Here is an 18,864-nt window from a genome sequence, read left to right on the forward strand (position 1 = left end):
CTCTTGGCTTGTAAGACTGCTGGGAAAGGCCCTCCCTAGCCCCTCAGTCAGATAGATACATTTACCTGCAGAGCTCAGCTTGGGAGAAAGAGATTAGGCAGAGAGCACATAGGGGAAGGCCCACAGAGCACACTTTATTTTACATAAAAGCTCGGGCTTGTGGGAGGACAGGGACATGAGGGTTCTCATGGAAAGAAATCCCAGGAGTATTGATGGCTAGGCCCTGAAACACAACAATCCCGGAATGGCCAGGCACAAGATGCCTCTGCAATAGGCCTGACCCTAGGCTTCCGGAGTTCTTGATCTCCAGAGGCTCCAGTGATGTAAGCCCGACCAGGGCGCGTTGGGATGGCATTAGGGACGCGTAAAGGGGCGCAGGGCGCAGAACTCTGCCCGTTTCACCCCAGCATTTTGGGGAGGACACAGAATCTGGCAAAGCCAGTGGGAAGGATTTTCCAGGAGGAGAGTTCAGTGACATGATCTGAAACACAATAGTGCTGGTGATCTGGCGGGTGCATTCTGTGAGCCACTTCTGTCAGGAGCAGCCTGCCATCATGCCCTGATAACCACAACTCTAGTACCAAGCCAGTGACCTCAGCAAATGCAAAGACATTATTACTTATAGTCTCCTGCATCTGATTCTTGCCATCATCATGTGAAACGTTGGCGTTATCATGTCTGCTGCGCACACTTTGTTCATATGTGTACAATTTAAGTGTGTGAACCTGACCACTGTCTTGGACAGAGCTCTTGCTGTGAACACACCATGTGATGCATTGGTGGTTCAGTGGTAGAATTCTCGCCTGCCACGCGGGAGGCCCGGGGTCGATTCCCGGCCAATGCAAGGTTGCTTTCTTTTGACTTTGTTTTCGAAATGATATATATGAACTCAGTGGGGAATAAAATGGTAAGCAGTGACCCCGACGTGATTTGAACACGCAACCTTCTGATCTGGAGTCAGACGCGCTACCGTTGCGCCACGAGGTCCTTACACTTGCAGCCTTCGATGCCAGATGAACAAATGCTGTGGGCCTTTTGACTTATTTTCCTCTGCTTATATGCCTACGGTTGTATTACAGGGCTTGGCCTTTTGTTTTCTATCCTAATTATTGAAATTGACTGCAGGTGCAGTGAGAACGCTGAGGATTGAACTATTCAGGGAAAGGATCGCACGCAGGAAAGAGCAAAGGTACGTATCTGTGTTTCATGCAGACAAAAGGCTACGTCCCTGGGTGGGCTTGAACCACCAACCTTTCGGTTAACAGCCGAACGCGCTAACCGATTGCGCCACAGAGACTATTGACTGTATACATTTCCTGAGACTCAATATATGTCTTGACATGTGTGCGCCTGCCTGGAGCTTGTATTATATAAGGCGTCTTTATGCCATACAGCATTTGTCATTTGCTTAGTGTCTTGTTACTGTTGTAATTTATGATGTGTAGACTACTGTCTAATGGTGTTAGAGCCAGTATTACTACCGGTCACAGTGCATGAGACTCATACATGACTTTTCTCTTTGCCTGCTTAGCGTAGCTCCCTGCTCCTCTGTTTGCGTGCTACCAGCCCGTGAGGCGTGTGTCTTGCCCATCCCATCTTCACTGTGTTATGTTGGACTTGTCTTCTCTGTGAGCAGAGTCTCCTTCCCAGAGCAGGTGCTTTCTCTGAACTCTTGGCTTGTAAGACTGCTGGGAAAGGCCCTCCCTAGCCCCTCAGTCAGATAGATACATTTACCTGCAGAGCTCAGCTTGGGAGAAAGAGATTAGGCAGAGAGCACATAGGGGAAGGCCCACAGAGCACACTTTATTTTACATAAAAGCTCGGGCTTGTGGGAGGACAGGGACATGAGGGTTCTCCTGGAAAGAAATCCCAGGAGTATTGATGGCTAGGCCCTGAAACACAACAATCCCGGAATGGCCAGGCACAAGATGCCTCTGCAATAGGCCTGACCCTAGGCTTCCGGAGTTCTTGATCTCCAGAGGCTCCAGTGATCTAAGCCCGACCAGGGCGCGTTGGGATGCCATTAGGGACGCGTAAAGGGGCGCAGGGCGCAGAACTCTGCCCGTTTCACCCCAGCATTTTGGGGAGGACACAGAATCTGGCAAAGCCAGTGGGAAGGATTTTCCAGGAGGAGAGTTCAGTGACATGATCTGAAACACAATAGTGCTGGTGATCTGGCGGGTGCATTCTGTGAGCCACTTCTGTCAGGAGCAGCCTGCCATCATGCCCTGATAACCACAACTCTAGTACCAAGCCAGTGACCTCAGCAAATGCAAAGACATTATTACTTATAGTCTCCTGCATCTGATTCTTGCCATCATCATGTGAAACGTTGGCGTTATCATGTCTGCTGCGCACACTTTGTTCATATGTGTACAATTTAAGTGTGTGAACCTGACCACTGTCTTGGACAGAGCTCTTGCTGTGAAGTCATGTGAAGCATTGGTGGTTCAGTGGTAGAATTCTCGCCTGCCATGCGGGAGGCCCGGGTTCGATTCCCGGCCAATGCAAGGTTTCTTTCTTTTGACTTTGTTTTCGAAATGATATATATGAACTCAGTGGGGAATAAAATGGTAAGCAGTGACCCCGACGTGATTTGAACACGCAACCTTCTGATCTGGAGTCAGACGCGCTACCGTTGCGCCACGAGGTCCTTACACTTGCAGCCTTCGATGCCAGATGAACAAATGCTGTGGGCCTTTTGACTTATTTTCCTCTGCTTATATGCCTACGGTTGTATTACAGGGCTTGGCCTTTTGTTTTCTATCCTAATTATTGAAATTGACTGCAGGTGCAGTGAGAACGCTGAGGATTGAACTATTCAGGGAAAGGATCGCACGCAGGAAAGAGCAAAGGTACGTATCTGTGTTTCATGCAGACAAAAGGCTACGTCCCTGGGTGGGCTTGAACCACCAACCTTTCGGTTAACAGCCGAACGCGCTAACCGATTGCGCCACAGAGACTATTGACTGTATACATTTCCTGAGACTCAATATATGTCTTGACATGTGTGCGCCTGCCTGGAGCTTGTATTATATAAGGCGTCTTTATGCCATACAGCATTTGTCATTTGCTTAGTGTCTTGTTACTGTTGTAATTTATGATGTGTAGACTACTGTCTAATGGTGTTAGAGCCAGTATTACTACCGGTCACAGTGCATGAGACTCATACATGACTTTTCTCTTTGCCTGCTTAGCGTAGCTCCCTGCTCCTCTGTTTGCGTGCTACCAGCCCGTGAGGCGTGTGTCTTGCCCATCCCATCTTCACTGTGTTATGTTGGACTTGTCTTCTCTGTGAGCAGAGTCTCCTTCCCAGAGCAGGTGCTTTCTCTGAACTCTTGGCTTGTAAGACTGCTGGGAAAGGCCCTCCCTAGCCCCTCAGTCAGATAGATACATTTACCTGCAGAGCTCAGCTTGGGAGAAAGAGATTAGGCAGAGAGCACATAGGGGAAGGCCCACAGAGTACACTTTATTTTACATAAAAGCTCGGGCTTGTGGGAGGACAGGGACATGAGGGTTCTCCTGGAAAGAAATCCCAGGAGTATTGATGGCTAGGCCCTGAAACACAATAATCCCGGAATGGCCAGGCACAAGATGCCTCTGCAATAGGCCTGACCCTAGGCTTCCGGAGTTCTTGATCTCCAGAGGCTCCAGTGATCTAAGCCCGACCAGGGCTGTGCCCGACCAGGGCGCGTTGGGATGGCGTTAGGGACGCGTAAAGGGGCGCAGGGCGCAGAACTCTGCCCGTTTCACCCCAGCATTTTGGGGAGGACACAGAATCTGGCAAAGCCAGTGGGAAGGATTTTCCAGGAGGAGAGTTCAGTGACATGATCTGAAACACAATAGTGCTGGTGATCTGGCGGGTGCATTCTGTGAGCCACTTCTGTCAGGAGCAGCCTGCCATCATGCCCTGATAACCACAACTCTAGTACCAAGCCAGTGACCTCAGCAAATGCAAAGACATTATTACTTATAGTCTCCTGCATCTGATTCTTGCCATCATCATGTGAAACGTTGGCGTTATCATGTCTGCTGCGCACACTTTGTTCATATGTGTACAATTTAAGTGTGTGAACCTGACCACTGTCTTGGACAGAGCTCTGCCTATGAACACACCATGTGAAGCATTGGTGGTTCAGTGGTAGAATTCTCGCCTGCCACGCGGGAGGCCCGGGTTCGATTCCCGGCCAATGCAAGGTTGCTTTCTTTTGACTTTGTTTTCGAAATGATATATATGAACTCAGTGGGGAATAAAATGGTAAGCAGTGACCCCGACGTGATTTGAACACGCAACCTTTTGATCTGGAGTCAGACGCGCTACCGTTGCGCCACGAGGTCCTTACACTTGCAGCCTTCGATGCCAGATGAACAAATGCTGTGGGCCATTTTGACTTATTTTCCTCTGCTTATATGCCTACGGTTGTATTACAGGGCTTGGCCTTTTGTTTTCTATCCTAATTATTGAAATTGACTGCAGGTGCAGTGAGAACGCTGAGGATTGAACTATTCAGGGAAAGGATCGCACGCAGGAAAGAGCAAATCTGTGTTTCATGCAGACAAAAGGCAACGTCCCTGGGTGGGCTTGAACCACCAACCTTTCGGTTAACAGCCGAACGCGCTAACCGATTGCGCCACAGAGAGTATTGACTGTATACATTTCCTGAGACTCAATATATGTCTTGACATGTGTGCGCCTGCTTGGAGCTTGTATTATATAAGGCGTCTTTATGCCATACAGCATTTGTCATTTGCTTAGTGTCTTGTTACTGTTGTAATTTATGATGTGTAGACTACTGTCTAATGGTGTTAGAGCCAGTATTACTACCGGTCACAGTGCATGAGACTCATACATGACTTTTCTCTTTGCCTGCTTAGCGTAGCTCCCTGCTCCTCTGTTTGCGTGCTACCAGCCCGTGAGGCGTGTGTCTTGCCCATCCCATCTTCACTGTGTTATGTTGGACTTGTCTTCTCTGTGAGCAGAGTCTCCTTCCCAGAGCAGGTGCTTTCTCTGAACTCTTGGCTTGTAAGACTGCTGGGAAAGGCCCTCCCTAGCCCCTCAGTCAGATAGATACATTTACCTGCAGAGCTCAGCTTGGGAGAAAGAGATTAGGCAGAGAGCACATAGGGGAAGGCCCACAGAGCACACTTTATTTTACATAAAAGCTCGGGCTTGTGGGAGGACAGGGACATGAGGGTTCTCCTGGAAAGAAATCCCAGGAGTATTGATGGCTAGGCCCTGAAACACAACAATCCCGGAATGGCCAGGCACAAGATGCCTCTGCAATAGGCCTGACCCTAGGCTTCCGGAGTTCTTGATCTCCAGAGGCTCCAGTGATCTAAGCCCGACCAGGGCGCGTTGGGATGGCATTAGGGACGCGTAAAGGGGCGCAGGGCGCAGAACTCTGCCCGTTTCACCCCAGCATTTTGGGGAGGACACAGAATCTGGCAAAGCCAGTGGGAAGGATTTTCCAGGAGGAGAGTTCAGTGACATGATCTGAAACACAATAGTGCTGGTGATCTGGCGGGTGCATTCTGTGAGCCACTTCTGTCAGGAGCAGCCTGCCATCATGCCCTGATAACCACAACTCTAGTACCAAGCCAGTGACCTCAGCAAATGCAAAGACATTATTACTTATAGTCTCCTGCATCTGATTCTTGCCATCATCATGTGAAACGTTGGCGTTATCATGTCTGCTGCGCACACTTTGTTCATATGTGTACAATTTAAGTGTGTGAACCTGACCACTGTCTTGGACAGAGCTCTTGCTGTGAACACACCATGTGAAGCATTGGTGGTTCAGTGGTAGAATTCTCGCCTGCCACACGGGAGGCCCGGGTTCGATTCCCGGCCAATGCAAGGTTGCTTTCTTTTGACTTTGTTTTCTAAATGATATATATGAACTCAGTGGGGAATAAAATGGTAAGCAGTGACCCCGACGTGATTTGAACACGCAACCTTCTGATCTGGAGTCAGACGCGCTACCGTTGCGCCACGAGGTCCTTACACTTGCAGCCTTCGATGCCAGATGAACACATGCTGTGGGCCTTTTGACTTATTTTCCTCTGCTTATATGCCTACGGTTGTATTACAGGGCTTGGCCTTTTGTTTTCTATCCTAATTATTGAAATTGACTGCAGGTGCAGTGAGAACGCTGAGGATTGAACTATTCAGGGAAAGGATCGCACGCAGGAAAGAGCAAAGGTACGTATCTGTGTTTCATGCAGACAAAAGGCTACGTCCCTGGGTGGGCTTGAACCACCAACCTTTCGGTTAACAGCCGAACGCGCTAACCGATTGCGCCACAGAGACTATTGACTGTATACATTTCCTGAGACTCAATATATGTCTTGACATGTGTGCGCCTGCCTGGAGCTTGTATTATATAAGGCGTCTTTATGCCATACAGCATTTGTCATTTGCTTAGTGTCTTGTTACTGTTGTAATTTATGATGTGTAGACTACTGTCTAATGGTGTTAGAGCCAGTATTACTACCGGTCACAGTGCATGAGACTCATACATGACTTTTCTCTTTGCCTGCTTAGCGTAGCTCCCTGCTCCTCTGTTTGCGTGCTACCAGCCCGTGAGGCGTGTGTCCTGCCCATCCCATCTTCACTGTGTTATGTTGGACTTGTCTTCTCTGTGAGCAGAGTCTCCTTCCCAGAGCAGGTGCTTTCTCTGAACTCTTGGCTTGTAAGACTGCTGGGAAAGGCCCTCCCTAGCCCCTCAGTCAGATAGATACATTTACCTGCAGAGCTCAGCTTGGGAGAAAGAGATTAGGCAGAGAGCACATAGGGGAAGGCCCACAGAGCACACTTTATTTTACATAAAAGCTCGGGCTTGTGGGAGGACAGGGACATGAGGGTTCTCATGGAAAGAAATCCCAGGAGTATTGATGGCTAGGCCCTGAAACACAACAATCCCGGAATGGCCAGGCACAAGATGCCTCTGCAATAGGCCTGACCCTAGGCTTCCGGAGTTCTTGATCTCCAGAGGCTCCAGTGATCTAAGCCCGACCAGGGCGCGTTGGGATGGCATTAGGGACGCGTAAAGGGGCGCAGGGCGCAGAACTCTGCCCGTTTCACCCCAGCATTTTGGGGAGGACACAGCATCTGGCAAAGCCAGTGGGAAGGATTTTCCAGGAGGAGAGTTCAGTGACATGATCTGAAACACAATAGTGCTGGTGATCTGGCGGGTGCATTCTGTGAGCCACTTCTGTCAGGAGCAGCCTGCCATCATGCCCTGATAACCACAACTCTAGTACCAAGCCAGTGACCTCAGCAAATGCAAAGACATTATTACTTATAGTCTCCTGCATCTGATTCTTGCCATCATCATGTGAAACGTTGGCGTTATCATGTCTGCTGCGCACACTTTGTTCATATGTGTACAATTTAAGTGTGTGAACCTGACCACTGTTTTGGACAGAGCTCTTGCTGTGAACACACCATGTGAAGCATTGGTGGTTCAGTGGTAGAATTCTCGCCTGCCACGCGGGAGGCCCGGGGTCGATTCCCGGCCAATGCAAGGTTGCTTTCTTTTGACTTTGTTTTCGAAATGATATATATGAACTCAGTGGGGAATAAAATGGTAAGCAGTGACCCCGACGTGATTTGAACACGCAACCTTCTGATCTGGAGTCAGACGCGCTACCGTTGCGCCACGAGGTCCTTACACTTGCAGCCTTCGATGCCAGATGAACAAATGCTGTGGGCCTTTTGACTTATTTTCCTCTGCTTATATGCCTACGGTTGTATTACAGGGCTTGGCCTTTTGTTTTCTATCCTAATTATTGAAATTGACTGCAGGTGCAGTGAGAACGCTGAGGATTGAACTATTCAGGGAAAGGATCGCACGCAGGAAAGAGCAAAGGTACGTATCTGTGTTTCATGCAGACAAAAGGCTACGTCCCTGGGTGGGCTTGAACCACCAACCTTTCGGTTAACAGCCGAACGCGCTAACCGATTGCGCCACAGAGACTATTGACTGTATACATTTCCTGAGACTCAATATATGTCTTGACATGTGTGCGCCTGCCTGGAGCTTGTATTATATAAGGCGTCTTTATGCCATACAGCATTTGTCATTTGCTTAGTGTCTTGTTACTGTTGTAATTTATGATGTGTAGACTACTGTCTAATGGTGTTAGAGCCAGTATTACTACCGGTCACAGTGCATGAGACTCATACATGACTTTTCTCTTTGCCTGCTTAGCGTAGCTCCCTGCTCCTCTGTTTGCGTGCTACCAGCCCGTGAGGCGTGTGTCTTGCCCATCCCATCTTCACTGTGTTATGTTGGACTTGTCTTCTCTGTGAGCAGAGTCTCCTTCCCAGAGCAGGTGCTTTCTCTGAACTCTTGGCTTGTAAGACTGCTGGGAAAGGCCCTCCCTAGCCCCTCAGTCAGATAGATACATTTACCTGCAGAGCTCAGCTTGGGAGAAAGAGATTAGGCAGAGAGCACATAGGGGAAGGCCCACAGAGCACACTTTATTTTACATAAAAGCTCGGGCTTGTGGGAGGACAGGGACATGAGGGTTCTCCTGGAAAGAAATCCCAGGAGTATTGATGGCTAGGCCCTGAAACACAACAATCCCGGAATGGCCAGGCACAAGATGCCTCTGCAATAGGCCTGACCCTAGGCTTCCGGAGTTCTTGATCTCCAGAGGCTCCAGTGATCTAAGCCCGACCAGGGCGCGTTGGGATGGCATTAGGGACGCGTAAAGGGGCGCAGGGCGCAGAACTCTGCCCGTTTCACCCCAGCATTTTGGGGAGGACACAGAATCTGGCAAAGCCAGTGGGAAGGATTTTCCAGGAGGAGAGTTCAGTGACATGATCTGAAACACAATAGTGCTGGTGATCTGGCGGGTGCATTCTGTGAGCCACTTCTGTCAGGAGCAGCCTGCCATCATGCCCTGATAACCACAACTCTAGTACCAAGCCAGTGACCTCAGCAAATGCAAAGACATTATTACTTATAGTCTCCTGCATCTGATTCTTGCCATCATCATGTGAAACGTTGGCGTTATCATGTCTGCTGCGCACACTTTGTTCATATGTGTACAATTTAAGTGTGTGAACCTGACCACTGTCTTGGACAGAGCTCTTGCTGTGAACACACCATGTGAAGCATTGGTGGTTCAGTGGTAGAATTCTCGCCTGCCATGCGGGAGGCCCGGGTTCGATTCCCGGCCAATGCAAGGTTGCTTTCTTTTGACTTTGTTTTCGAAATGATATATATGAACTCAGTGGGGAATAAAATGGTAAGCAGTGACCCCGACGTGATTTGAACACGCAACCTTCTGATCTGGAGTCAGACGCGCTACCGTTGCGCCACGAGGTCCTTACACTTGCAGCCTTCGATGCCAGATGAACAAATGCTGTGGGCCTTTTGACTTATTTTCCTCTGCTTATATGCCTACGGTTGTATTACAGGGCTTGGCCTTTTGTTTTCTATCCTAATTATTGAAATTGACTGCAGGTGCAGTGAGAACGCTGAGGATTGAACTATTCAGGGAAAGGATCGCACGCAGGAAAGAGCAAAGGTACGTATCTGTGTTTCATGCAGACAAAAGGCTACGTCCCTGGGTGGGCTTGAACCACCAACCTTTCGGTTAACAGCCGAACGCGCTAACCGATTGCGCCACAGAGACTATTGACTGTATACATTTCCTGAGACTCAATATATGTCTTGACATGTGTGCGCCTGCCTGGAGCTTGTATTATATAAGGCGTCTTTATGCCATACAGCATTTGTCATTTGCTTAGTGTCTTGTTACTGTTGTAATTTATGATGTGTAGACTACTGTCTAATGGTGTTAGAGCCAGTATTACTACCGGTCACAGTGCATGAGACTCATACATGACTTTTCTCTTTGCCTGCTTAGCGTAGCTCCCTGCTCCTCTGTTTGCGTGCTACCAGCCCGTGAGGCGTGTGTCTTGCCCATCCCATCTTCACTGTGTTATGTTGGACTTGTCTTCTCTGTGAGCAGAGTCTCCTTCCCAGAGCAGGTGCTTTCTCTGAACTCTTGGCTTGTAAGACTGCTGGGAAAGGCCCTCCCTAGCCCCTCAGTCAGATAGATACATTTACCTGCAGAGCTCAGCTTGGGAGAAAGAGATTAGGCAGAGAGCACATAGGGGAAGGCCCACAGAGCACACTTTATTTTACATAAAAGCTCGGGCTTGTGGGAGGACAGGGACATGAGGGTTCTCCTGGAAAGAAATCCCAGGAGTATTGATGGCTAGGCCCTGAAACACAACAATCCCGGAATGGCCAGGCACAAGATGCCTCTGCAATAGGCCTGACCCTAGGCTTCCGGAGTTCTTGATCTCCAGAGGCTCCAGTGATCTAAGCCCGACCAGGGCGTGTTGGGATGGCATTAGGGACGCGTAAAGGGGCGCAGGGCGCAGAACTCTGCCCGTTTCACCCCAGCATTTTGGGGAGAACACAGAATCTGGCAAAGCCAGTGGGAAGGATTTTCCAGGAGGAGAGTTCAGTGACATGATCTGAAACACAATAGTGCTGGTGATCTGGCGGGTGCATTCTGTGAGCCACTTCTGTCAGGAGCAGCCTGCCATCATGCCCTGATAACCACAACTCTAGTACCAAGCCAGTGACCTCAGCAAATGCAAAGACATTATTACTTATAGTCTCCTGCATCTGATTCTTGCCATCATCATGTGAAACGTTGGCGTTATCATGTCTGCTGCGCACACTTTGTTCATATGTGTACAATTTAAGTGTGTGAACCTGACCACTGTCTTGGACAGAGCTCTTGCTGTGAACACACCATGTGAAGCATTGGTGGTTCAGTGGTAGAATTCTCGCCTGCCACACGGGAGGCCCGGGTTCGATTCCCGGCCAATGCAAGGTTGCTTTCTTTTGACTTTGTTTTCGAAATGATATATATGAACTCAGTGGGGAATAAAATGGTAAGCAGTGACCCCGACGTGATTTGAACACGCAACCTTCTGATCTGGAGTCAGACGCGCTACCGTTGCGCCACGAGGTCCTTACACTTGCAGCCTTCGATGCCAGATGAACAAATGCTGTGGGCCTTTTGACTTATTTTCCTCTGCTTATATGCCTACGGTTGTATTACAGGGCTTGGCCTTTTGTTTTCTATCCTAATTATTGAAATTGACTGCAGGTGCAGTGAGAACGCTGAGGATTGAACTATTCAGGGAAAGGATCGCACGCAGGAAAGAGCAAAGGTACGTATCTGTGTTTCATGCAGACAAAAGGCTACGTCCCTGGGTGGGCTTGAACCACCAACCTTTCGGTTAACAGCCGAACGCGCTAACCGATTGCGCCACAGAGACTATTGACTGTATACATTTCCTGAGACTCAATATATGTCTTGACATGTGTGCGCCTGCCTGGAGCTTGTATTATATAAGGCGTCTTTATGCCATACAGCATTTGTCATTTGCTTAGTGTCTTGTTACTGTTGTAATTTATGATGTGTAGACTACTGTCTAATGGTGTTAGAGCCAGTATTACTACCGGTCACAGTGCATGAGACTCATACATGACTTTTCTCTTTGCCTGCTTAGCGTAGCTCCCTGCTCATCTGTTTGCGTGCTACCAGCCCGTGAGGCGTGTGTCTTGCCCATCCCATCTTCACTGTGTTATGTTGGACTTGTCTTCTCTGTGAGCAGAGTCTCCTTCCCAGAGCAGGTGCTTTCTCTGAACTCTTGGCTTGTAAGACTGCTGGGAAAGGCCCTCCCTAGCCCCTCAGTCAGATAGATACATTTACCTGCAGAGCTCAGCTTGGGAGAAAGAGATTAGGCAGAGAGCACATAGGGGAAGGCCCACAGAGCACACTTTATTTTACATAAAAGCTCGGGCTTGTGGGAGGACAGGGACATGAGGGTTCTCATGGAAAGAAATCCCAGGAGTATTGATGGCTAGGCCCTGAAACACAACAATCCCGGAATGGCCAGGCACAAGATGCCTCTGCAATAGGCCTGACCCTAGGCTTCCGGAGTTCTTGATCTCCAGAGGCTCCAGTGATCTAAGCCCGACCAGGGCGCGTTGGGATGGCATTAGGGACGCGTAAAGGGGCGCAGGGCGCAGAACTCTGCCCGTTTCACCCCAGCATTTTGGGGAGGACACAGAATCTGGCAAAGCCAGTGGGAAGGATTTTCCAGGAGGAGAGTTCAGTGACATGATCTGAAACACAATAGTGCTGGTGATCTGGCGGGTGCATTCTGTGAGCCACTTCTGTCAGGAGCAGCCTGCCATCATGCCCTGATAACCACAACTCTAGTACCAAGCCAGTGACCTCAGCAAATGCAAAGACATTATTACTTATAGTCTCCTGCATCTGATTCTTGCCATCATCATGTGAAACGTTGGCGTTATCATGTCTGCTGCGCACACTTTGTTCATATGTGTACAATTTAAGTGTGTGAACCTGACCACTGTCTTGGACAGAGCTCTTGCTGTGAACACACCATGTGAAGCATTGGTGGTTCAGTGGTAGAATTCTCGCCTGCCACGCGGGAGGCCCGGGTTCGATTCCCGGCCAATGCAAGGTTGCTTTCTTTTGACTTTGTTTTCGAAATGATATATATGAACTCAGTGGGGAATAAAATGGTAAGCAGTGACCCCGACGTGATTTGAACACGCAACCTTCTGATCTGGAGTCAGACGCGCTACCGTTGCGCCACGAGGTCCTTACACTTGCAGCCTTCGATGCCAGATGATCAAATGCTGTGGGCCTTTTGACTTATTTTCCTCTGCTTATATGCCTACGGTTGTATTACAGGGCTTGGCCTTTTGTTTTCTATCCTAATTATTGAAATTGACTGCAGGTGCAGTGAGAACGCTGAGGATTGAACTATTCAGGGAAAGGATCGCACGCAGGAAAGAGCAAAGGTACGTATCTGTGTTTCATGCAGACAAAAGGCTACGTCCCTGGGTGGGCTTGAACCACCAACCTTTCGGTTAACAGCCGAACGCGCTAACCGATTGCGCCACAGAGACTATTGACTGTATACATTTCCTGAGACTCAATATATGTCTTGACATGTGTGCGCCTGCCTGGAGCTTTTATTATATAAGGCGTCTTTATGCCATACAGCATTTGTCATTTGCTTAGTGTCTTGTTACTGTTGTAATTTATGATGTGTAGACTACTGTCTAATGGTGTTAGAGCCAGTATTACTACCGGTCACAGTGCATGAGACTCATACATGACTTTTCTCTTTGCCTGCTTAGCGTAGCTCCCTGCTCCTCTGTTTGCGTGCTACCAGCCCGTGAGGCGTGTGTCTTGCCCATCCCATCTTCACTGTGTTATGTTGGACTTGTCTTCTCTGTGAGCAGAGTCTCCTTCCCAGAGCAGGTGCTTTCTCTGAACTCTTGGCTTGTAAGACTGCTGGGAAAGGCCCTCCCTAGCCCCTCAGTCAGATAGATACATTTACCTGCAGAGCTCAGCTTGGGAGAAAGAGATTAGGCAGAGAGCACATAGGGGAAGGCCCACAGAGCACACTTTATTTTACATAAAAGCTCGGGCTTGTGGGAGGACAGGGACATGAGGGTTCTCATGGAAAGAAATCCCAGGAGTATTGATGGCTAGGCCCTGAAACACAACAATCCCGGAATGGCCAGGCACAAGATGCCTCTGCAATAGGCCTGACCCTAGGCTTCCGGAGTTCTTGATCTCCAGAGGCTCCAGTGATCTAAGCCCGACCAGGGCTGTGCCCGACCAGGGCGCGTTGGGATGGCGTTAGGGACGCGTAAAGGGGCGCAGGGCGCAGAACTCTGCCCGTTTCACCCCAGCATTTTGGGGAGGACACAGAATCTGGCAAAGCCAGTGGGAAGGATTTTCCAGGAGGAGAGTTCAGTGACATGATCTGAAACACAATAGTGCTGGTGATATGGCGGGTGCATTCTGTGAGCCACTTCTGTCAGGAGCAGCCTGCCATCATGCCCTGATAACCACAACTCTAGTACCAAGCCAGTGACCTCAGCAAATGCAAAGACATTATTACTTATAGTCTCCTGCATCTGATTCTTGCCATCATCATGTGAAACGTTGGCGTTATCATGTCTGCTGCGCACACTTTGTTCATATGTGTACAATTTAAGTGTGTGAACCTGACCACTGTCTTGGACAGAGCTCTTGCTGTGAACACACCATGTGAAGCATTGGTGGTTCAGTGGTAGAATTCTCGCCTGCCACGCGGGAGGCCCGGGTTCGATTCCCGGCCAATGCAAGGTTGCTTTCTTTTGACTTTGTTTTCGAAATGATATATATGAACTCAGTGGGGAATAAAATGGTAAGCAGTGACCCCGACGTGATTTGAACACGCAACCTTCTGATCTGGAGTCAGACGCGCTACCGTTGCGCCACGAGGTCCTTACACTTGCAGCCTTTGATGCCAGATGAACAAATGCTGTGGGCCTTTTGACTTATTTTCCTCTGCTTATATGCCTACGGTTGTATTACAGGGCTTGGCCTTTTGTTTTCTATCCTAATTATTGAAATTGACTGCAGGTGCAGTGAGAACGCTGAGGATTGAACTATTCAGGGAAAGGATCGCACGCAGGAAAGAGCAAAGGTACGTATCTGTGTTTCATGCAGACAAAAGGCTACGTCCCTGGGTGGGCTTGAACCACCAACCTTTCGGTTAACAGCCGAACGCGCTAACCGATTGCGCCACAGAGACTATTGACTGTATACATTTCCTGAGACTCAATATATGTCTTGACATGTGTGCGCCTGCCTGGAGCTTGTATTATATAAGGCGTCTTTATGCCATACAGCATTTGTCATTTGCTTAGTGTCTTGTTACTGTTGTAATTTATGATGTGTAGACTACTGTCTAATGGTGTTAGAGCCAGTATTACTACCGGTCACAGTGCATGAGACTCATACATGACTTTTCTCTTTGCCTGCTTAGCGTAGCTCCCTGCTCCTCTGTTTGCGTGCTACCAGCCCGTGAGGCGTGTGTCTTGCCCATCCCATCTTCACTGTGTTATGTTGGACTTGTCTTCTCTGTGAGCAGAGTCTCCTTCCCAGAGCAGGTGCTTTCTCTGAACTCTTGGCTTGTAAGACTGCTGGGAAAGGCCCTCCCTAGCCCCTCAGTCAGATAGATACATTTACCTGCAGAGCTCAGCTTGGTAGAAAGAGATTAGGCAGAGAGCACATAGGGGAAGGCCCACAGAGCACACTTTATTTTACATAAAAGCTCGGGCTTGTGGGAGGACAGGGACATGAGGGTTCTCATGGAAAGAAATCCCAGGAGTATTGATGGCTAGGCCCTGAAACACAACAATCCCGGAATGGCCAGGCACAAGATGCCTCTGCAATAGGCCTGACCCTAGGCTTCCGGAGTTCTTGATCTCCAGAGGCTCCAGTGATCTAAGCCCGACCAGGGCTGTGCCCGACCAGGGCGCGTTGGGATGGCGTTAGGGACGCGTAAAGGGGCGCAGGGCGCAGAACTCTGCCCGTTTCACCCCAGCATTTTGGGGAGGACACAGAATCTGGCAAAGCCAGTGGGAAGGATTTTCCAGGAGGAGAGTTCAGTGACATGATCTGAAACACAATAGTGCTGGTGATCTGGCGGGTGCATTCTGTGAGCCACTTCTGTCAGGAGCAGCCTGCCATCATGCCCTGATAACCACAACTCTAGTACCAAGCCAGTGACCTCAGCAAATGCAAAGACATTATTACTTATAGTCTCCTGCATCTGATTCTTGCCATCATCATGTGAAACGTTGGCGTTATCATGTCTGCTGCGCACACTTTGTTCATATGTGTACAATTTAAGTGTGTGAACCTGACCACTGTTTTGGACAGAGCTCTTGCTGTGAACACACCATGTGAAGCATTGGTGGTTCAGTGGTAGAATTCTCGCCTGCCACGCGGGAGGCCCGGGGTCGATTCCCGGCCAATGCAAGGTTGCTTTCTTTTGACTTTGTTTTCGAAATGATATATATGAACTCAGTGGGGAATAAAATGGTAAGCAGTGACCCCGACGTGATTTGAACACGCAACCTTCTGATCTGGAGTCAGACGCGCTACCGTTGCGCCACGAGGTCCTTACACTTGCAGCCTTCGATGCCAGATGAACAAATGCTGTGGGCCTTTTGACTTATTTTCCTCTGCTTATATGCCTACGGTTGTATTACAGGGCTTGGCCTTTTGTTTTCTATCCTAATTATTGAAATTGACTGCAGGTGCAGTGAGAACGCTGAGGATTGAACTATTCAGGGAAAGGATCGCACGCAGGAAAGAGCAAAGGTACGTATCTGTGTTTCATGCAGACAAAAGGCTACGTCCCTGGGTGGGCTTGAACCACCAACCTTTCGGTTAACAGCCGAACGCGCTAACCGATTGCGCCACAGAGACTATTGACTGTATACATTTCCTGAGACTCAATATATGTCTTGACATGTGTTCGCCTGCCTGGAGCTTGTATTATATAAGGCGTCTTTATGCCATACAGCATTTGTCATTTGCTTAGTGTCTTGTTACTGTTGTAATTTATGATGTGTAGACTACTGTCTAATGGTGTTAGAGCCAGTATTACTACAGGTCACAGTGCATGAGACTCATACATGACTTTTCTCTTTGCCTGCTTAGCGTAGCTCCCTGCTCCTCTGTTTGCGTGCTACCAGCCCGTGAGGCGTGTGTCTTGCCCATCCCATCTTCACTGTGTTATGTTGGACTTGTCTTCTCTGTGAGCAGAGTCTCCTTCCCAGAGCAGGTGCTTTCTCTGAACTCTTGGCTTGTAAGACTGCTGGGAAAGGCCCTCCCTAGCCCCTCAGTCAGATAGATACATTTACCTGCAGAGCTCAGCTTGGGAGAAAGAGATTAGGCAGAGAGCACATAGGGGAAGGCCCACAGAGCACACTTTATTTTACATAAAAGCTCGGGCTTGTGGGAGGACAGGGACATGAGGGTTCTCCTGGAAAGAAATCCCAGGAGTATTGATGGCTAGGCCCTGAAACACAACAATCCCGGAATGGCCAGGCACAAGATGCCTCTGCAATAGGCCTGACCCTAGGCTTCCGGAGTTCTTGATCTCCAGAGGCTCCAGTGATCTAAGCCCGACCAGGGCGCGTTGGGATGGCATTAGGGACGCGTAAAGGGGCGCAGGGCGCAGAACTCTGCCCGTTTCACCCCAGCATTTTGGGGAGGACACAGAATCTGGCAAAGCCAGTGGGAAGGATTTTCCAGGAGGAGAGTTCAGTGACATGATCTGAAACACAATAGTGCTGGTGATCTGGCGGGTGCATTCTGTGAGCCACTTCTGTCAGGAGCAGCCTGCCATCATGCCCTGATAACCACAACTCTAGTACCAAGCCAGTGACCTCAGCAAATGCAAAGACATTATTACTTATAGTCTCCTGCATCTGATTCTTGCCATCATCATGTGAAACGTTGGCGTTATCATGTCTGCTGCGCACACTTTGTTCATATGTGTACAATTTAAGTGTGTGAACCTGACCACTGTCTTGGACAGAGCTCTTGCTGTGAACACACCATGTGAAGCATTGGTGGTTCAGTGGTAGAATTCTCGCCTGCCACGCGGGAGGCCCGGGTTCGATTCCCGGCCAATGCAAGGTTGCTTTCTTTTGACTTTGTTTTCGAAATGATATATATGAACTCAGTGGGGAATAAAATGGTAAGCAGTGACCCCGACGTGATTTGAACACGCAACCTTCTGATCTGGAGTCAGACGCGCTACCGTTGCGCCACGAGGTCCTTACACTTGCAGCCTTCGATGCCAGATGAACAAATGCTGTGGGCCTTTTGACTTATTTTCCTCTGCTTATATGCCTACGGTTGTATTACAGGGCTTGGCCTTTTGTTTTCTATCCTAATTATTGAAATTGACTGCAGGTGCAGTGAGAACGCTGAGGATTGAACTATTCAGGGAAAGGATCGCACGCAGGAAAGAGCAAAGGTACGTATCTGTGTTTCATGCAGACAAAAGGCTACGTCCCTGGGTGGGCTTGAACCACCAACCTTTCGGTTAACAGCCGAACGCGCTAACCGATTGCGCCACAGAGACTATTGACTGTATACATTTCCTGAGACTCAATATATGTCTTGACATGTGTGCGCCTGCCTGGAGCTTGTATTATATAAGGCGTCTTTATGCCATACAGCATTTGTCATTTGCTTAGTGTCTTGTTACTGTTGTAATTTATGATGTGTAGACTACTGTCTAATGGTGTTAGAGCCAGTATTACTACCGGTCACAGTGCATGAGACTCATACATGACTTTTCTCTTTGCCTGCTTAGCGTAGCTCCCTGCTCCTCTGTTTGCGTGCTACCAGCCCGTGAGGCGTGTGTCTTGCCCATCCCATCTTCACTGTGTTATGTTGGACTTGTCTTCTCTGTGAGCAGAGTCTCCTTCCCAGAGCAGGTGCTTTCTCTGAACTCTTGGCTTGTAAGACTGCTGGGAAAGGCCCTCCCTAGCCCCTCAGTCAGATAGATACATTTACCTGCAGAGCTCAGCTTGGGAGAAAGAGATTAGGCAGAGAGCACATAGGGGAAGGCCCACAGAGCACACTTTATTTTACATAAAAGCTCGGGCTTGTGGGAGGACAGGGACATGAGGGTTCTCCTGGAAAGAAATCCCAGGAGTATTGATGGCTAGGCCCTGAAACACAACAATCCCGGAATGGCCAGGCACAAGATGCCTCTGCAATAGGCCTGACCCTAGGCTTCCGGAGTTCTTGATCTCCAGAGGCTCCAGTGATCTAAGCCCGACCAGGGCGTGTTGGGATGGCATTAGGGACGCGTAAAGGGGCGCAGGGCGCAGAACTCTGCCCGTTTCACCCCAGCATTTTGGGGAGAACACAGAATCTGGCAAAGCCAGTGGGAAGGATTTTCCAGGAGGAGAG

At 49.1% G+C, this 18,864-nt stretch overlaps 33 non-coding genes across 33 annotated transcripts; 11 read left to right on the top strand and 22 right to left on the bottom strand.

Annotated features, from left to right (window-relative positions):
• The first annotated feature begins 773 nt into the window (after positions 1–773).
• TRNAG-GCC (transfer RNA glycine (anticodon GCC)) lies at positions 774–844 on the top strand. The gene has a single exon. It is a non-coding gene; the product is annotated as a tRNA-Gly (tRNA).
• A 71-nt stretch (positions 845–915) lies between these two features.
• TRNAW-CCA (transfer RNA tryptophan (anticodon CCA)) lies at positions 916–987 on the bottom strand. The gene has a single exon. It is a non-coding gene; the product is annotated as a tRNA-Trp (tRNA).
• Positions 988–1,223: 236 nt separating this feature from the next.
• Positions 1,224–1,297, bottom strand: TRNAN-GUU (transfer RNA asparagine (anticodon GUU)). The gene has a single exon. It is a non-coding gene; the product is annotated as a tRNA-Asn (tRNA).
• A 1,142-nt stretch (positions 1,298–2,439) lies between these two features.
• On the top strand, positions 2,440–2,510 carry TRNAG-GCC (transfer RNA glycine (anticodon GCC)). Its single transcript has one exon. It is a non-coding gene; the product is annotated as a tRNA-Gly (tRNA).
• Positions 2,511–2,581: 71 nt separating this feature from the next.
• TRNAW-CCA (transfer RNA tryptophan (anticodon CCA)) lies at positions 2,582–2,653 on the bottom strand. The gene has a single exon. It is a non-coding gene; the product is annotated as a tRNA-Trp (tRNA).
• A 236-nt stretch (positions 2,654–2,889) lies between these two features.
• On the bottom strand, positions 2,890–2,963 carry TRNAN-GUU (transfer RNA asparagine (anticodon GUU)). The gene has a single exon. It is a non-coding gene; the product is annotated as a tRNA-Asn (tRNA).
• A 1,161-nt stretch (positions 2,964–4,124) lies between these two features.
• On the top strand, positions 4,125–4,195 carry TRNAG-GCC (transfer RNA glycine (anticodon GCC)). Its single transcript has one exon. It is a non-coding gene; the product is annotated as a tRNA-Gly (tRNA).
• A 71-nt stretch (positions 4,196–4,266) lies between these two features.
• On the bottom strand, positions 4,267–4,338 carry TRNAW-CCA (transfer RNA tryptophan (anticodon CCA)). The gene has a single exon. It is a non-coding gene; the product is annotated as a tRNA-Trp (tRNA).
• A 229-nt stretch (positions 4,339–4,567) lies between these two features.
• Positions 4,568–4,641, bottom strand: TRNAN-GUU (transfer RNA asparagine (anticodon GUU)). Its single transcript has one exon. It is a non-coding gene; the product is annotated as a tRNA-Asn (tRNA).
• A 1,145-nt stretch (positions 4,642–5,786) lies between these two features.
• Positions 5,787–5,857, top strand: TRNAG-GCC (transfer RNA glycine (anticodon GCC)). Its single transcript has one exon. It is a non-coding gene; the product is annotated as a tRNA-Gly (tRNA).
• A 71-nt stretch (positions 5,858–5,928) lies between these two features.
• On the bottom strand, positions 5,929–6,000 carry TRNAW-CCA (transfer RNA tryptophan (anticodon CCA)). Its single transcript has one exon. It is a non-coding gene; the product is annotated as a tRNA-Trp (tRNA).
• A 236-nt stretch (positions 6,001–6,236) lies between these two features.
• On the bottom strand, positions 6,237–6,310 carry TRNAN-GUU (transfer RNA asparagine (anticodon GUU)). The gene has a single exon. It is a non-coding gene; the product is annotated as a tRNA-Asn (tRNA).
• A 1,145-nt stretch (positions 6,311–7,455) lies between these two features.
• Positions 7,456–7,526, top strand: TRNAG-GCC (transfer RNA glycine (anticodon GCC)). Its single transcript has one exon. It is a non-coding gene; the product is annotated as a tRNA-Gly (tRNA).
• A 71-nt stretch (positions 7,527–7,597) lies between these two features.
• On the bottom strand, positions 7,598–7,669 carry TRNAW-CCA (transfer RNA tryptophan (anticodon CCA)). The gene has a single exon. It is a non-coding gene; the product is annotated as a tRNA-Trp (tRNA).
• A 236-nt stretch (positions 7,670–7,905) lies between these two features.
• TRNAN-GUU (transfer RNA asparagine (anticodon GUU)) lies at positions 7,906–7,979 on the bottom strand. Its single transcript has one exon. It is a non-coding gene; the product is annotated as a tRNA-Asn (tRNA).
• A 1,145-nt stretch (positions 7,980–9,124) lies between these two features.
• Positions 9,125–9,195, top strand: TRNAG-GCC (transfer RNA glycine (anticodon GCC)). The gene has a single exon. It is a non-coding gene; the product is annotated as a tRNA-Gly (tRNA).
• Positions 9,196–9,266: 71 nt separating this feature from the next.
• Positions 9,267–9,338, bottom strand: TRNAW-CCA (transfer RNA tryptophan (anticodon CCA)). Its single transcript has one exon. It is a non-coding gene; the product is annotated as a tRNA-Trp (tRNA).
• A 236-nt stretch (positions 9,339–9,574) lies between these two features.
• On the bottom strand, positions 9,575–9,648 carry TRNAN-GUU (transfer RNA asparagine (anticodon GUU)). The gene has a single exon. It is a non-coding gene; the product is annotated as a tRNA-Asn (tRNA).
• A 1,145-nt stretch (positions 9,649–10,793) lies between these two features.
• On the top strand, positions 10,794–10,864 carry TRNAG-GCC (transfer RNA glycine (anticodon GCC)). The gene has a single exon. It is a non-coding gene; the product is annotated as a tRNA-Gly (tRNA).
• A 71-nt stretch (positions 10,865–10,935) lies between these two features.
• TRNAW-CCA (transfer RNA tryptophan (anticodon CCA)) lies at positions 10,936–11,007 on the bottom strand. Its single transcript has one exon. It is a non-coding gene; the product is annotated as a tRNA-Trp (tRNA).
• A 236-nt stretch (positions 11,008–11,243) lies between these two features.
• TRNAN-GUU (transfer RNA asparagine (anticodon GUU)) lies at positions 11,244–11,317 on the bottom strand. Its single transcript has one exon. It is a non-coding gene; the product is annotated as a tRNA-Asn (tRNA).
• Positions 11,318–12,462: 1,145 nt separating this feature from the next.
• Positions 12,463–12,533, top strand: TRNAG-GCC (transfer RNA glycine (anticodon GCC)). Its single transcript has one exon. It is a non-coding gene; the product is annotated as a tRNA-Gly (tRNA).
• Positions 12,534–12,604: 71 nt separating this feature from the next.
• On the bottom strand, positions 12,605–12,676 carry TRNAW-CCA (transfer RNA tryptophan (anticodon CCA)). Its single transcript has one exon. It is a non-coding gene; the product is annotated as a tRNA-Trp (tRNA).
• Positions 12,677–12,912: 236 nt separating this feature from the next.
• TRNAN-GUU (transfer RNA asparagine (anticodon GUU)) lies at positions 12,913–12,986 on the bottom strand. Its single transcript has one exon. It is a non-coding gene; the product is annotated as a tRNA-Asn (tRNA).
• A 1,161-nt stretch (positions 12,987–14,147) lies between these two features.
• Positions 14,148–14,218, top strand: TRNAG-GCC (transfer RNA glycine (anticodon GCC)). The gene has a single exon. It is a non-coding gene; the product is annotated as a tRNA-Gly (tRNA).
• Positions 14,219–14,289: 71 nt separating this feature from the next.
• TRNAW-CCA (transfer RNA tryptophan (anticodon CCA)) lies at positions 14,290–14,361 on the bottom strand. The gene has a single exon. It is a non-coding gene; the product is annotated as a tRNA-Trp (tRNA).
• A 236-nt stretch (positions 14,362–14,597) lies between these two features.
• On the bottom strand, positions 14,598–14,671 carry TRNAN-GUU (transfer RNA asparagine (anticodon GUU)). Its single transcript has one exon. It is a non-coding gene; the product is annotated as a tRNA-Asn (tRNA).
• Positions 14,672–15,832: 1,161 nt separating this feature from the next.
• TRNAG-GCC (transfer RNA glycine (anticodon GCC)) lies at positions 15,833–15,903 on the top strand. The gene has a single exon. It is a non-coding gene; the product is annotated as a tRNA-Gly (tRNA).
• A 71-nt stretch (positions 15,904–15,974) lies between these two features.
• Positions 15,975–16,046, bottom strand: TRNAW-CCA (transfer RNA tryptophan (anticodon CCA)). The gene has a single exon. It is a non-coding gene; the product is annotated as a tRNA-Trp (tRNA).
• A 236-nt stretch (positions 16,047–16,282) lies between these two features.
• TRNAN-GUU (transfer RNA asparagine (anticodon GUU)) lies at positions 16,283–16,356 on the bottom strand. Its single transcript has one exon. It is a non-coding gene; the product is annotated as a tRNA-Asn (tRNA).
• Positions 16,357–17,501: 1,145 nt separating this feature from the next.
• TRNAG-GCC (transfer RNA glycine (anticodon GCC)) lies at positions 17,502–17,572 on the top strand. Its single transcript has one exon. It is a non-coding gene; the product is annotated as a tRNA-Gly (tRNA).
• A 71-nt stretch (positions 17,573–17,643) lies between these two features.
• Positions 17,644–17,715, bottom strand: TRNAW-CCA (transfer RNA tryptophan (anticodon CCA)). The gene has a single exon. It is a non-coding gene; the product is annotated as a tRNA-Trp (tRNA).
• A 236-nt stretch (positions 17,716–17,951) lies between these two features.
• On the bottom strand, positions 17,952–18,025 carry TRNAN-GUU (transfer RNA asparagine (anticodon GUU)). The gene has a single exon. It is a non-coding gene; the product is annotated as a tRNA-Asn (tRNA).
• Positions 18,026–18,864: the final 839 nt, after the last annotated feature.

Source organism: Lissotriton vulgaris, chromosome 1_1 (assembly GCF_964263255.1).
Source record: "Lissotriton vulgaris chromosome 1_1, aLisVul1.2, whole genome shotgun sequence".
In the NCBI taxonomy this organism is placed as follows: Eukaryota; Metazoa; Chordata; class Amphibia; order Caudata; family Salamandridae; genus Lissotriton; species Lissotriton vulgaris.